Here is a 14,934-nt window from a genome sequence, read left to right on the forward strand (position 1 = left end):
ACCATCTCATGTTTCAGTTGCGTTCGCGGTGAGATCCTGTAAGTATGTGGTGTTCGTTTGGGAGTTCTAGGTTAGGAGTATTTTTCCCCTTCTACTGATTCAATGGGTCAAGGATTTCGTTAACAAATGTGTGTGATTTTGAATGCCATTTCGAGTGTGTTTGAAATATAGAGTAAATATCAAGTGCAATGGATGCAACTTTGATAACAGGTATGTTTCGATTTTGTTTGTTTATTAAAAATTCGTTTTGTAGAATTGTTATACACACGCAAGTTTGTCGTTTTGAGAAGCCAGATGTGGTGCTTTGAATGTAGCTGAGACCAGACGTTGACGTAAGCAAGTTGATGCCAGTATCTGTAGAACATTACTCCCTCGTGCTGATAAAATCTGATGCTGCAGCAAATTTGGTTAATGACCCTCAGTAATCTTTTTCTACCTGAGAGGTAGAATCGTTTGAATCCAGGCTTTACACCACTCTTGAACATAGCCAATTAAGGATTCGGTACAAGGCTACTTTCGTTTGATCAGACATCTGCTATGATGTGTACACGGTATCTACAGGTAGTTCTTTACAATACTACAAATTTTTAGATGGTATAGGCATGAAGCACCGGTCACGGTAGCCGAGCGGTCTAAGGCATGCACTGTCTTCGCTCGCTCGGAAACCGTGTTCGTGGGTTCGAATCCCACTCAGGGCATGGATGTTTGTGTGCGTTTTTCTGTGTTTGTCTACAGGTATGTGTAAGATCTTGAAAAACCGAAGTGAACGGAGAAGTTCATGGAGGTAGGTCTAGGCCCACTGGGGCTGTAGTGCCAGGGGGGGAAAAAATAGGCATGAAGCAGCCGATCACCAGTGGCCGCACCGTGTAACGCATGAAATGTCTTCGCCCACTCGAGCACTAGGATCATGGGCTCGAATCCCACTGGAGGCATGGGTGTCTGTGTGCGTTATTATTCTGTGTTTGTGTTGTCCTGTGTGAAGGTAGCGGCCTTGCGACCGACTGATCCCCCGTCAAAGGAGTTCTACCGACTGTGTATAGGATTACGAATCTGAAAAAAAAGCTGCTAGGGCCCAACAAAGGGCTGTAGAGCCATTGGTGGCAGACATGAAGTGCAATTGTAAAATTAGTATTCACCATTTCCTTATCTGTACTCGTTTCTACATTTTGTTAACACTTTCCACAGCTACAAGGATTTGCCCATATATTGTGCAGGCAAATGCGAGTCTGTAAGTGACCGTAGGTTGGGATGAAGAGCTCCCCCCCCCCGAGTATTGTCAAGAGGCTTCTCTCATGTATGAAGTAATGGATAATCTCAAAGAGTGACGTGAGTGTAAGACGTTTTTGATACGATAAGTGGCGTCTTCTAGCCCTTCAAACCCAGGGATGAACAAACTACCATCCACGGGCATGTTCAGATATTGGGTCTCTTATTCTCACTGCTCCTTATCAGCTTGTAGTACACCTAACATAGCATAAAAGGGCGGCAGTAGCAAACTGAGTAGATACATAAAGATGAAAGAATTCTATACAATTCGGGGTTTCAAGACATTGAGGATTTCATCTTGTGGTCTTTCGGTCACAAACCCATATAGTCTCGTCGAGGCTGCACGATGCCATAACCCAGACGATGCCTACAACTGAGTGTGAGAGAAAGTGTAATAGGGCTTAGCCCACATTGACTGTAATTCAGTGTTAACACCTTGAGAACACCAGTCAGAATCGTGCCCTTATTACTAACAACAACATTTTTATATTTCTTGATATAGATCTGTCTATAAAATATTGTAAATAAGTCATAGATATTCCACCCATTTTTAACAACAAAATTCTTCACACGAGACTCCCCTGCCTGCGGTCACTTTAAAATAGACCTATCAGATCCCTGAAAACAAGTTATTATCCATCCCTGGTCTTATCACAGGGCCGTCCCCCTCCCTCCCGATCCACTGCGATACTTTGGAGAAGTTGCACAAATCAGTGCATTGCAGGCTAGTCGCACACCTGGTCTCAGTTCCAGTCTGTAGGACAGGTGCTGATCTCATGAAGGTGCGCCGAAGCAAATGCCATTAGGTCGGGAAGAAAAAATATGAAGGATGCTCCAGGCGCTTTCACGTAGTTTGTTGCATTAATTATTTCACAGACCCAATTGCCTCAATTTAGAAATCCCTCTTTTATTTCGAAAATTGGGAAGATTCAAGTACTCTAAATGTGTTTACAAATTGAAAAATTAACGTTATATAACGACATCCTCTTCCAACTGAAGTGGCAAAATACGTAAATACAATATTAGTTTTGTCGTTCTCTTTGTATATTTTCTCTGTCTGTAATGAAGGAAGTTTGAAAATGAAGACATCTTCCTTCCTTAGCCCCCTGTGTTAATATACTATCCTTCCAAACAGAAGCCAAACAATGGGCTGAAGGTTGCATATGTACGCACCTGGCAGTCGTATTCTGAGTACACAGTTATAAATACAGTTTGTCTAGGTGCGCAGCGCCATATTGTGTCGCGTAGATATTGAGAATACTGCAGATTTCCTTTCCATGTCTGTTATCAGAGACTAATTTATGTAATGGTTTCTGGCGCTCGTTTGTTGTTGGGGGGGGGATCCATTTTGTCACTGCAGATTATGTAAACTATCATTATGGGCCTTAGTGAAAAAGAATGAGGCGGCATGGGCTGGATTCATCTGGCTCTTGTGAACACGCTAATGAACCTTCCGATTCTGTAAAGCGTTGGGAAATTCTTGAGTAGCTGAGCGACTAGCGGCTTCTCAAGAAGGACTCGGGTCCATGGAATTAGTTATTATTTTCAATTCTTAGGTTATTTTATTTGTTTAGATGCCTTATAATTCATATTACATAATAAATGTATATTTTATAATATTTAACGAGGCGTTATGTCCCACTTAAGTGACCGGCTGCGGGATGGATGAAGGGTTGGTACTGGACAGATTGCTCTAGAGCAGGCATGTCAAACCAACTTGTACAGAGGGCCACCTCAGCCCTATAAATAGTAGTCCAGGGCCGCACTTCAAAATAGAAATATACATTAGATTTTGATACAAGGAAATTTAATTCTATTTATTATTTAGGAATAATTTCAATATAATTACCTAAAGTCACATATCTTACAGTTTTAAAAAGCAAGAGAATGCCATTTTTGACAAGTATCAAACAGCTTTTCAATATGTAAAAAGAGAGATTACACAAGAAATTATGTTAGAAATAGCAAAACATTNNAAACATTGAATTTCCTGCAGCCTGCTAATTTATGTCTACATGAGACTTCTTGTCTTCTGGTCTGTTGGAAAATTGTCTTTACAAAAAATATTTCTACTAAAATGTTAATATTGATTTTAATATCAATTAGCTCTAAAAATTGAGGGGCCGCACTTTTTGGCTATGGGGGCCGCATCTTTGACACTGCTGCTCTAGAGGTTCTGTTGGGAGGTGCTTGGTTGGAATCTCTGATGGGTCACCGACTATCTTGACTAAGGTTTTTCGTGATTTTCCCCAATCCTGCCAGGTAAATTGGTGGCTACTACATGAATGAAAAGATGTACATCGTTTAGGCTACTACTGCTTCCTTCCGAATTCTTTCCAGTTCATCAGTTAACCCACCATCCCATTCTACATAATCTGAATTGTATTCTGAAACCGTTGTTAAATAACCTGTAAGGAAAAACAGGCGTTCGTCCCTGAAGTAGCAGACATTTTGCGTGCAGGCCAATCACGGATCTACTCCAGTCAGGGACAATATTTTTCCCTTCACCAAGACGTCTATACTGGCTCTGAGAATCACCAGCTTCCTGTAGACTACCGTGGACTTCGGGGCTCTTCTCACAGGGATAAAGCGGTCGAAGCATGAAGCTGACCACTCACCTCCATCTAGTGCTGACATTTAGATGTGTGGGATTTACAAGATGGAGCTTAGGCACCCGGACAATAGTATCTTTACGTTTCGAAGCGAAACTTTATCCTCCAGTGCACGTCTTTATAGGAACAGCTGGGACCTGATGGTTTCGTTCCAAACAATCCAGCCTCATAATGGGTGAAACGTAGAGTTAATAGATAATACAGGGATGGTGTATGTTTTGCTTGGCTCCACATGAGCCATGATAGTTCAGTCTGTCAGAAATGTTTAATTAATTTAATGACGATTTCAGTAGCTGAGTCTGTAGAGCGTTGGATGAGAGGATGGGTGATGAATGTTATATTCGAATGAGTGTGGAAAGGGAGCGATCGTGGCTTCATTCGAAGTGTTATCTCAGCATTTGCAAGGAAGAACTGAAGAAAACCACTGAGATATACTACGAGTATATTTGGTCTTCTTACGGAGTTTATCCACGCGTTAAAGCGAGTCTGACTAGCCCCACTTAACTCTCACTACCAAGTTCAGTTATAGTGAATGGTTGTACTGATTTTCCGAAGATTGTGGCAGTGGTTGATGCAACGGACAAGGTCCAACTTAATTTATATGAGGGGGGGGTTATGACGCTGTTAGGGGCTCGGATATGTAGAGCCGCATGTTTATATAATAAATTGGAAGTAATTTGGGAAGAAGCGGAATTGGCGCAATCGAAATACTATCTCTGCGATTTGCTGGAAGCGCTGAGGTAGGTCACTAAAGTCTCAGTCATGATGGGCTGTGTCCAGGCCGAAATTCGGATCAGTCTACTCCCGAATTCAAGTGAAGGACGATACCTATGCACTAGCTCGTTGCACCCAAATTTGTATAAGCACAGTACAATAAATAAGGAGCCGGGATAGCTCAGTCGGTATAGCGATTGGCTGCGGGCTGGAAGACCGAGGTTCGTTGTTCGAGTCCCAGTAGGGTCAAGAATTTCCTCTTCTCCACGTCTTCCAGACCGACTCTAGGGTCCACCCATCCTCCTTTCAAATGGGTACCGGGTGCTTTTTCCCTGGGGGTAAAGCAGCCGGGGCGTGAAACTGACGACTCACCTCCAACTAGTGCCGAGGTCAAGAAAATGTGGATTTATACATCCACTCCACAATACTCCTTCATGGCGTAGTGCTTAATTAGTTAAGAAAAGGAACAACTTTACCTTTTACAGCAGAATAAATACGTGTACTAAGAACTCAACTGGAATGTTCGAAGTTTGTATAGGGCAGGTTCGCTCAGGACAGTGGGAGAAGAAATCTTAAAATATAAGTTAGATTTAGCGGGAGTACAGGAGGTGGCATCGCACCAGCAGGAGACTATACATTTTTCTATGGAAAGGGGAATGGAAATCATGAGTTAGGTACAGGGGTTTTCGTACATAAGAGAATCGTATCAGCAGTTAAGAGGGTAGAGTTCGTTAGCGATAGGGTATCATATATAATACTAAAAGGTCGCTGGTGTGATATCATTGTTATGAATGTTCACGCCCCAACAGAAGATAAAATTGATGACAGAAAGGATAGATTCTATGAAGAACTAGAACATGTATTCGAAGTAACCTGCGAAAATTTTGTTAGGAGATTTCGATGCCAAAGTAGGGAAGAAAGACATTTTCAAACCAACGATTGGGAATGAGAGTTTGCATGAAATTAGTAATGATAATGGAGTTAAGGTAGTAAACTTTGCCACATCAAAAAATCTGACTGTCCCACATTGTAACATTCATAAATTTACTTGGGAGATCTCGTAATCAAGTTGACCATATTTTGATAAATAGGAGATGACATTCAGATGTACTTGATGTCCGATCATTCAGGGCAGCAGATTGTGATACTGACCACTACTTGGTGGTGGCAAAGGTTAAGGAAAGACTGGCAGTGAGCAAGGAAACAACACACAGAGTTCTTATGGAGAGGTTCAATCTCAAGAAATTAAATGAGGTAGAGGGTAAAGAGCAGTATCGTGTTGAAATCTCAAATAGGTTCACGGCACTGGAAAACTTGGAAACTGAGGTGGATGTTAATAAAACTTGGGAAACTATTAGAGAGAATGTAAAAATGTCTGCAAAAGAGAGTCTAGGTTATTATGAACCGAAGAAGCATAAGCCATGGTTCGATGAAGGATGCTCAAAATTATTAGATCAAAGATAGCAAGCCAAATTGCAATGGTTACAGGATCCAGTTGAGTTAATTGGGGATAATCTGAACAATATAAGACGTGAACCCAGCAGGCATTTCAGGAACAAAAAGGAGGAAAATCTGAAAGATAAAATTGATGAGCTTGAAATGAACAGTAAGAACAAGACCATTATAGACTTGTATGGAGGAGTAAATGACTTTAAGAGGGGTTACCAGCCTAGCAGAAACTTATTGAAGGATGAGAATGGTGATCTGCTTGCTGATTCCCATAACATTTTGAATAGGTGGAGGAACTACTTCTCTCAGTTATTGAATGTACATAGGGTTAGTGATGTTAGGCAGACAGAAATCATGACAGCTGAGCCGTTAGTACCTGATCCTAGCCCTTTTGAGGTTGAAAGTGCTATTGCAACATTGAAACTGTATAAATGGCCAGGTAGTGATCAAATTCCGGCAGAACTTATTCAAGTAGGAGGTGAAATATTACATTCTAAGATCCACAATCTAATTAATTCTATTTGGCATAAGGAAAAATTGCCTCATCAGTGGAAGGAGTCTATTATTATACCAGTTCACAAAATGGGTGATAAAACTGACTGTAGTAATTATCGAGGGATATCACTGCTATAAGCCTCATACAAAATTTCATCCAATATCCTCTTCTCGAGGTTAAGTCCCTATATAGATGAAATTATTGGGGATCATTTGTGTGGGTTTCGACGTAACAGATCAACTACAGATCAGATCTTTTGCATTCGTCAGATATTGGAGAAAAAATGGGAGTACGATGTGACAGTACATCAGCTATTCATAGACTTCAAGAAAGCCTATGATTCGGTTAGGAAGGAAGTACTCGTATTGTACAATATTCTGATACAGCTTGCAATACCCACAAAACTAGTTAGGTTGATTAAAATTAAAACGTATAGTAAAGTCCGTGTAGGTAAACATTTGTCTGATAAATTTTCTATCCAGAATGGTCTAAAACAAGGAGATGCTTTATCGCCACTCCTTTTCACCTTTGCCTTAGAATATGCAATTAGGAAGGTCCAGGGAAACCAGGTGGGACTGAAATTAAACGGGACACATCAGCTGTTGATCTACGCCGATGATGTGAATCTACTGGGTGATAATGTAGGTATCATAAAGAAAAACACACAAACTTTAATTGACGCAAGTAAAGATGTTGGTCTAGAAGTAAACACAAAGAAAACTTAGTATATGTTGGTATCTCATCACCAAAATGCAGAGAAAAGTTATGACATAAAGATAGGTAACAGATGTTTTGAAAATGTGGCACAGTTCAGATATTTGGGAACAACGATAACAGATCGAAACCTGATTCAGGAGGAAATTAAGAGGAGATTGAACTCGGGTAATGCTTGCTACCATTCAGTCCAGAACCTTTTGTCTTCTCGTCTGCTGTCCAAAAACATAAAAATTAGAATATACAAAACTATAATTTTGCCTGTGGTTCTGTATGGGTGTGAAACTCGGTCTCTGACATTAAGGGAGGAACATAGGCTGAGGGTGTTTGAGAACAGGGTGTTGAGGAGTATATTTGGACCGAAGAGAGATGAAGTGACAGGAGGCTGGAGAAAACGGCATACTGTGGAGCTTCATAACTTGTACTCTTCTCCAAGTATAATTAGAATGATCAAGTCAAGGAGGATGAGGTGAGCAGGGCATGTAGCGCGAATGAGGGAGACGAGGAATACATATAGGATATTGGTGGGAAAGCCAGAAGGAAAGAGACCATTGGGAAAACCAAGGCCTAGGTGGGTGGACAATATTAGAATGGATCTTAGAGGGATAGGATGGGATGGTATGGATTGGATTGATCTTGCTCACGATAGGGACCGGTGGAGGGCTCTTGTGAACACGGTAATGAATTTTCGAGTTCCATAAAATGCTGGGAAATTCTTGAGTAGCTGCAGAATTGGCGGCTACTCCAGAAGGGCTCAGCTCCATGAGTAAGTGAGTAAGTATTAAGAAGTCAACTCTCTCATATCGGTAAGAATTTATAGTTTTATTGCTTTACATATTTATTTACTCATTTATTTAGTAATTTGCCTATTTATTGTTGTGATCTAAATACCCTTTTCTAGAAAATATATTTCAGATTTATCGGGCAACCATTTATTCGGTATCTCCGTCCTTCGGCATCGGTATTCCATTGCTTTACCCCTGTAACTCGTTCCCTATTGCATCTTCATACTTTAGGTGAGGCTGCGCCATAGCTCAAGCGGTTAGTCGCTGGCTTCCCACCGCGGCGGCCCGGGTTCGATCCCGGTTCTGGTCAAGTGGGATTTGTGGTGGACAAAGTGGCGCTGGGGTGGGTTTTCTCCAAGTACTTCGGTTCCCCTGCCAATCTTCATTCCACCAAATTCTCCATCATCATAATCACCCGGGGCAGGTACAATAGGCCAATCAGTGGCCGCCTTGCCGATTGGACCCAATTGGACTCCACTCCCCACTAAGTGAATTTTTATCCTTTAGATGTCACAGTTCCAACATACAGCGTGTGTAAGTATGAGACCAACAAAGCATGCACGCAAATTTAATCATGAACCGACTAATATTATGAACATATACTGTGTTAATGTCACTAAATTCATTGCTGACACTCTTCTGACTTTCGTAAAGTATAGAGATATGTGAAGAAGTTCAAAAGTACTCTTTCCCGAATAGAGTCAATTTGCTCACAGAACACAAAAGAGAAAGACGAGATTAGAACCCTACGTTTTCTCCATGACGTATTTGGTTCTGTAAAAGAAGCTGATTATGTCGTATATGAAGTTGATTGGTCCACTTCTTGGTTACGCAATAAGGGCTGCATCAGGAGTCGACTTTGCACTGAACGAGTTGAGTGTTTGATTACCAACGACGAAACGGAAAGTACTGGTCAGGAAATGGCAGTGGCCTGTTTCATGGTACTTCGTCTCGACTTTCCCTTGGAATGACTTAAAAATGTAAAAGAATCATATGGTGAAATTAGCCGGTGGCCTGCCCAGTATTTGAACCACGTACCTTCTGAAAAGAAATTGTCGTGTTACTGTTATAGACGCCTTGGTGTGTGAATTATAATCTAGAAATACAGAACGCAACCATTAAAATCATAAGTAAAATGTTGTTAAGAGAATGTCCTCAAGTAGAGGCATTAACAGTTTTTCTGAAAACGCTCATGAACTAGAAACATAACTTAGGAATTCGATGGTATTTTCTTATTCTTAGTGGGATAAGACAGTCCACTTGGTACTTTTGCCACTACTGGCCAACTCTACCAGCCCCAGATGATAGACAATGGTTATTGTGGACCAGTTGGTGGAATTAAGAGGGTAGGGGAAACCGAAGTACTCGGAGAGAACCTGCCCGGTGACACTTTGGCCACCACAAATCCCACATAACCTGAAGTGGACTCGAACCCGGGCCGCCTCCATGGGAACCTAGATTACTAACCGCCTGAGCTATGAAATGGCCGAATTTGATAGTATTTTTTTCTGCTAGTGGAGTGGGAGTAAGTCCCTTGTACTGCGGCCACTTCTGGCCTATTGTACCAGCCCCAGATGATAGATGAGTGTGATTGTGGAGCAATTGGTGGAATGAAGATTGGCAGGGGAAACCGAAGTACTCGGAGAAAACCTGCCCCAGAGCCACTTTTTTTTTCCCCTTGGTACTACAGCCCCAGTGGGCCTAGGCCTACCTCCATGAACTTCTCCGTTCACTTCGGTGTTTCTAGATCTTGGACATTCGGTAGGACTCCTTGGGCGGGTGATCAGCTCGTCGCAAGGCCTCTACCTGTACACAAACACAGAAAAACGCACACAAACATCCATGCCCTGAGAGGGATTCGAACCCACGATCCCGGCTTCCGAGGGAGCGAAGACAGTGCATGCCTTAGACCGCTCGGCTACCGTGACCGGCCCAGAGCCACTTTGCCCACCACTTGACCAGACCTGGAATCGAACCCGGGCAGCCGCGGTGGGAAGCCAGCGACTAACCGCTTGAGCTATGACACGGCCAAATTTGAAATTAACAGCAGCAGCTTTTGAATCTGTGGTACTATGATACAACAGAGACAGTAAAGGCGGACAAAAATTTGTGTATCTCATTGGTTCCCAGTCTGTGTTCTGTTTGACACCTGAAGTTCCACGCCAACGTTCTTTTACAAGGGTGAAATTCAGCATAAAAACGTCTGAAAGTAATTTTCGGTCGATATTACTTCCAGGTGTAATTTTCTGTTAAAATTACTTCCAGACGTTTGTTCATGCTGAAATACGCTGTGGCAAAGAAAATTTGGCGCGGAAACTCAGATGTCAAAAGGAACACAGTTTGGAACTCTTGAGCTAAACAAACTCTTATCTGCCTTCACTGTACCACAGTGTTTGCCATACGTTTCAAGGACAGTGATAAAAGCCATATAGTTTGACAAGTGTGCACATGAATGTAACTCTGAAATTTGCTTGTGCATGCCCCACCTGCCTTTTTTTAATATTCAGAATTTCCAAGTAAATTCCCTTATCAACCATAAATCAGGGACAGGAAAATTTGTAGAATTCTAGATTTCAGTATATACACACACACACACACACACACGAAGGATATTCGGAAAGTAAAGATACAAAGTCCATAAAATATTTGTAAAGTATTTTTTATTCACTTGTAGCACTTTTACAACGCACCTTTATTTACTTTTCAACATAGTCACCAGGGATCGCAATGCACTTAGTAAGCCTGGGAAGTAATTTTTTTTATTCCAGCTACATAGATATCTCCCGCCTGCTCTCTTGGCCATGGAGAACAGTTCTTGACACTTCTGGATATTATTGATGAAGTTCATCAATTGTTAAACGTCTGTCAGCACGAATGTTTTCATAATTCTTTTGGATTTCATCAGTGACAACGGATGGCTCTCCACTGCATATTTAATCATGAACTTCACTTCTTCCCGCTTCAAATTCACAACACAGTTTTGCTCATAACATCTTAGCCGTAAACACAAACAGGTTGGCGATGAATTTCAGTGGCAGTTACTCCTTTCGCGTGAAGAAATTGAATTACTGCATGAACCTCGCATTTGGAGGGATTTTGAACCGACACGGCCAATTTAAACACACACTGCGAGCACAACGTTGCCGTGAATGTGGCCGGTGAACTCCGGTGTGGATCTACAGTCAGGAACTCTGACCACTAGACCACAGAGGCGGTCCCAGGGTCCACACCCTGGTTCTGGGTCCACGCCGAGAAAAGAAAGGGGAATTTGGGAAGATGAGAAGCGGAATCAGATGACGTTTTTATCAGATTTGTTTTTATTATTAAATGAACTGAATGTTTCTCAGCAAGGGTGCAAATAAAGTTGGGTATGAAAGAAAGAATTCGTTCCAGGTGAAACTGGATTTATGGATTTCAGATTTAATTATTAACAAGATGTAGACCTGGCATGCACTGTCTTCGCTCGCTCGGAAGCCGGGGTCGTGGATTCGAATCCCACTCAGGGCATGAATGTTTGTGTGCGTTTTTCTGTGTTTGTGTACAGGTAGAGGCCTTGCGACGAGCTGATCACCCGCCCAAGGAGTCCTACCGTATGTCTATGATCTAGTAAAACCGAAGTGAAACGGAGAGTTTTATGGAGGCATGCCTAGGCCCACTGGGGCTGTAGCGCCAATGAAAAAAAAATGTAGATCTTCCTGATTTCTTGTTCTTGCCTGTGCCTTGCAGAGAATGTAATTTTACTTTCGTAAATTAATTAAAGATAATATGTTCAGTTTGAGAGAAAAGTTATCAAGATGCTTTCTGAATATATAAGAGGAACTGTTTCCTTCAGTTTAAAACACCTTTCACTTTTCAAGTTGAAGACGAACCTACCAGAAATTACACAAACCAAATTTATTGAAAGTCGTATAGTCGTAAAATCCGAGTTCCGTCCAGAAATACTAATTTAATTTTGAGTTCATAGGCTTGTGGAATGGCCAAGATTTATAGCATTGTTTTCTAAATATCCTCCCTTTCAGTACAATCTAAGGAGCGTGATTTTTTTTTTTTTGTTTGAGGTTTGCTTCAAGTAGAAACCAAGCACAGACATCGACTTGATACTGCGACTGAGAGAATGAAAAAACATGCAGGAGCAAACAAAACGCAGTATTCCCATTGGTTTCTTTTCTCTGCCGACAGATAAAATACGAGCATAATTTGTTTTAAACATGCGTTACTTATGTGAGTCTCAGTAAATGTGCGTCTGGCAAACGCAAAACAAGGGAAGTCTTCCAAATGTTTTTCTTCTTCTGTGAACAAACAGAAGACAGACAGCAATTTTTTGACATGTTTGCATTATTTTTGTTATTCTTCTAAAATATATGCATCTTGTATCTTGTACCTTGTATCCCTTGTATCTTAATTTTAAACCTTGTTAAAACAGTTGCGATTTTTGCTGGGGTCACGGATCGCAGCTGAAAATTTTTGAGAATCACCGTTCTAAGTCATAGCAACTATCTTTCTGTGAGCGAGGTCTTTTTTATCCATAGCGCGCACAATTTTCTTCACATTTCAGCGCACTGAACGAAAGTAGAAGCGCCATAACGCACTGTTTAAAGAGTGTTTTCTAAAAATGGATACTGACAACACCGAAAAATTCGGGGCGTCTGAAGAAATGACAGGCACTGAAACTGACACCGTGGGAGCGTGTGCAAACAGCAGGGTGAGTGCGTTTGTTCCGCGTTAAGGCTCAACTCACTGTCTGTTGGATTCAACAAAATTGCACCCTTCCGAATGTCACACGCTCGAGCGATAATTATGGCGGACATCTTTTGGATACATTTTAAATTGTTACTCTCAATTCTTCAACAGAGACAGTTAATTTTCCCCACAAAGCATTTGGACGTGCAGTTACATTTTTCTTGTGAAGAGTTCTGTCTTCTTAGATATAACGCCATACAGTCCGATGGAAGTCAACCGAAGTTGCGAAAGAACATATTGCATCCATCTTCTGGGTCGAAGAATAAACGAAAAAAGAGACCAGTATAAAACAGGTAACAAGCCGTCTACTATGAGAAACATGACCCTGAGACGCAAATAGTTCTTTTTTCCTTGTAACACGTCCCGAAAATTCAACCTGGTTAAGCTTCCCGGGAAGAAAAATGCTCGTGTATTATTTGATCTAAAACGATAACACAGAGATTTCTGGACACGCTATAGTTACTGCCCGATTGCAGCATTTTTTATTGCTAGTGGGGTGGGACTAAGTCCCCTATACTGCGGCCACTTCTGGCCTATTGTCCCAGCTCCAGATGATAGGTGAGGGTGATTGTGGAGCAATTGGTGGGATGAAGATTGGCAGGGGAAACCGGAGTACTCGGAGGAAACCTTGCCCCAGCGCCACTTTGTCCACCACAAATCCCGCTTGAGCTATGGCGCGGCCAATTGCAGCACTTACTGTATAACGACTAGTCGCGATCACCAATGCAGCCAGTTGTATTAAACAAGGAATGAAGGAACAACCCGCCCCCATACGTTAATTAGCGAATTTCCAGTACACCTTGAAGGAAATCATTTCTCTCTCTCTCTCTCTCTCACACACACACACACACATTTTCTTTCTCTCTGTTGTCTCGTATGTTAAGAACACTCGACTTTTTTTGAAAGCCTGAAAATAATCCTTTTTCGAGATTTAAATTTAGAAGTAGAATGTGTGTTTCTATTTAACATCTATGTAGGCCTGAAGAATTTGTTGAAAAACTGTTCGCTATATCACATCTTTATGACGTCATACAGTAGCTTTTGAGGGAGGTGGCTGCGTAATTTCTTGCACTGAGACTGCATTGCACTGCCTTCAGATTACCGAAGTTCACGCAAAGTTGTTACTTTAGTCTTTGGCCGATATCCATTAAATGTTTAAGTTTTCTCTAACGTCTGTAAATAAGCATGTGAACATTAAAAACTAGACACAATTTAGCTGCATGATTTACAGGTGTTTCTTAGTCTATTTAAAGCATACCGAAATTTATGTATCACTGAGTGAGAAATTGAATGTTTTTAATAACGGTGCCCTTCATTGCTTTGTTACTGTACCTGTCGCCCACTCTCTCTTTTCTCCTAGTTCTGCAATATGCTTACCAAAATGTGAACAGAAGAGCTGAGTTACTTACATGTCTAGGAACGCGGATTTCTCAGTCGGTATAGCGACATGCCTGCTGGCTGGACGACCGGAATTCGAAGGCAAGAGGTTGTTCTCTTCTCTGCAGGACCCAGACCGGCTCTGGGACCCACCCAGACTCCTATCCAATGGGTACCGGGAATTCAATCCTCGGTGCTAAAGCGGTCATGGCGTGAAGCTGACCACTCACCTCCATCTCGTGCAGAAGTTAAGAATGATGAAGCTATACCACCACTTCCAAAAATTCCGTCTTCGCATAGTGCTAAATTATATTTTAACGTATAGTACCGTTACTATGCAACGATCGCGAGAAGAAATATATGTTGCTTGGTAACGGCTCGGTAAACACGTTCCCGCGGAAACGACATCCGTGAAATAACTAGGCAACCGCCCATAACAGCAATAGAAGAACTGTTGGAGGCGGTGTTTTCTGTTGGGTCAGCCCCGAAACTATGTAGCGAGGACCCCAGGAAAGCTGAATGCAGGAACTTTGACATGCCCGTGTGGAGGCGGGTTCGAATACCTCCACCGTGACCCTGCGAGTCGTAGGAGGCGACGAAAAGGGAAGTCTAAAATTTAAAACAGTAATGTATTGTCCCGGGTACCAAGGGACTCGGACCCGAGAAAGACTGCGCTGGCAAGGACCAGCAGCATATACAAAAGACAGACCCGTCCTCTCGTCAGAGAAGGTGCCACAAAAAACAAGACCGTAACTACAAATATAAATCACTCCGGCCAATG

The 14,934-nt window shown here is 41.9% G+C and overlaps 1 protein-coding gene across 3 annotated transcripts in view; it reads left to right on the forward strand.

The window, feature by feature from the left end:
* Positions 1-14,934, forward strand: part of LOC111862311 (KN motif and ankyrin repeat domain-containing protein 2) — a 104,202-nt gene continuing 89,268 nt past the window's right edge. For 2 of the 3 annotated variants that reach the window (XM_033750621.1, XM_023847590.2), the window contains exon 1: positions 6-210. The gene's annotated coding sequence lies outside the window, so the exon portion shown is untranslated. Of the gene's footprint in view, positions 211-14,934 lie in introns of all 3 variants that reach the window. The other variant, XM_033750622.1, reaches the window with a different exon arrangement.

Source organism: Cryptotermes secundus, unplaced genomic scaffold (genome assembly GCF_002891405.2).
Source record: "Cryptotermes secundus unplaced genomic scaffold, Csec_1.0 scaffold179, whole genome shotgun sequence".
Lineage (NCBI taxonomy): Eukaryota > Metazoa > Arthropoda > Insecta > Blattodea > Kalotermitidae > Cryptotermes > Cryptotermes secundus.